The sequence below is a fragment of the Megascapheus bottae genome, chromosome 33, assembly GCF_031878675.1.
Source record: "Megascapheus bottae isolate mThoBot1 chromosome 33, mThoBot2.hap1, whole genome shotgun sequence".
Classification (NCBI taxonomy): domain Eukaryota; kingdom Metazoa; phylum Chordata; class Mammalia; order Rodentia; family Geomyidae; genus Megascapheus; species Megascapheus bottae.
In genome coordinates this window covers 8,624,612-8,626,765 of record NC_143541.1, presented here as the reverse complement: position 1 = coordinate 8,626,765, position 2,154 = coordinate 8,624,612, and positions in this window count along the sequence as shown.

The window sequence follows — 2,154 nt, the reverse complement described above, 5'->3', positions numbered from 1 at the left end:
TTGTAGAAATCATTTCTACAACAACAAGAAACACAGTCTGTATGAATTGAGTACAGATATCATTTTTAAGAAAAGTTTGGTCTGCAAACCAAACTTTGTGGTTGAATCCACAGATATGGCACTAGCAAATACAGAGGGCCAAGAGCCTGTGTGATTAGAGATTCAGTGATCTCTCCTCTTTCTTTTTCTGGGGGGTCCGTTGTGGGACTTGAACTCGGGGCCTGGACACTGTCCCTTAGCTCTTCAGCTCAAGGCTGCTGCTCTACTGCCCCGAGCCACAGCACCACTTCTGCCGTCTTATACAAAAGTCCTAAACAAAGGCTTAGCTAATGAAATCTAGCCCTGCGTTAAAGAACTTGTGACTAAATAGGCGGTGTTCATTCTAAGAAGATAGTATATATTAGCATGGAGTAGCTATCCACTGAACTCACCTGCACGAACAGATATCTTCCCTGTGCACTGTATACAAAACTCAACAATAGGTTCCTATCGAAAAGAATAGGGCGTGGTTTTGCTGGTTTAGGTAGATAAGTTAAGCATCTCTTTTAGAACTATTTGTTGACCCACGTTTAGCTGGAATGAAGCATGCCATTAATTTTGAGGTGGGTGAAGCACTCAAAACCTCATCTTGTGACATTTTATGGCCACCTGTAAGGAGGAAAGCTGAACTGCAGTGCACTCTCCCAGAGACCTCGTGATCTTACCTCAGCTTAGTTCCCTTTGATTAGCCCTTACTCAGAGCTCACTGCTCCCTGTCATTCCCCTCTCAAGGCTTAAGATAGTTGAGAGAAAGGGAAGTGGACACCAGTCTCTGGCTACCCCTGACCGGCACCGAGTGGAGTCCTAGCAGAAGTGTGTCGCCCTTGCTCCCTGGAGATGAGCTGCCGTCTCCGGTCTGGCTCTTGAGAGACCCCTGGTGAGAGTCACATCCGGTGGTGAGGAGGAGCAGCTGTGCTAAGAGTTGAGTGGCATTAGCTGCTAAGATGTTACCACTGTGCTACGCGCTAGTGGCTCACACCTGCAATCCTGGCTACTCCCGAGGCTGAGACCTGAGGATCGTGGTTCAAAGCCAGCCCTGGCAGCAGTGTCCATAAGACTCTCATCTTCAGTTAACCAACAAAAAACCAGAAGCGGCTCTGTGACTCAAAATGGAGAGTCTGGCCCTGCGTCCAAGCCCCACAACTGACCAAAAAAGAAGAGAAAAGGAAGAAAGAAAAAGGAAAGATAAAAGAGAACTATTGTAGTCACATGATAGTTTGAGAGCCTGGAAACCTGGCTAAAGCAGTGCAATGCAGGGTCCAGTAAGGCCCACTGGGGATCTGAGGAGCCGGCGAGGCGTGGCTCCTGGCAGCCGAGGTGCTCAGGAACCACACCTGTACACTGCTTCCCTTTCCCCGCCCAGCTTCGTTTGGGAAAAGGTGAATGTAAATGACTGCATCTGGGACCAGAGAACAACCCCTTTTGGGAAAAGTAAAGGCCTTGAATGGCTTCCTGTCTCCTGTGGGAGAAAGTAGACAAGCCCCAGTCACTTGTCACCTGGCCTCCGATGTGACCATGGGCACATCAGGGAAGACACGAGCAACCCAAATCGCAGGATACATAGAATCGGTCCACAAGTGGAACAGCACCGTGACGCCCAGGAAGCAGCCATGTCACGCAGTGACCCCACCACGTCCACCACGTTCACAGAGGGCCGCGTGGTAGGACCTGCTCACAGAAGAAAGGGGCTCTGGCGCATGGTGTTGTCATGTAGCTCACGTTTGGTGGTTTGGAGGAAGAACACATGTACCAGCCAGGAGATGGCACCTCTGAGCCCACACGGGCAGAGGCTCCCGAGCCAGCTCCACGCCGTGCCTCACCCAAGGTGCTTCTCCGTCCAGTGACCGGAAAAGCTCGGGGGGGCTCTGGGAGTTCTGCTTCTCTGGGGTTCGTTTCACAGTGCACTGTGCTGTACACACACCGGGGTGCTTCCATGTCCAGGAGGAAGTCCACCCCTGTGAGCCCGAGTGTGTGCTCCCCTTGCCCGGGACGGTTTCCCTGTGGAGCACCAGAGGGGGCCAGGTCAGGCAGGCCAGGCGCTGTGACTGCCCCACCTGCGCTGGGGCTGCTGCCCGGCCAGCCAGCATGTCTAACCTGCATCTTCCCCCTCCAGGT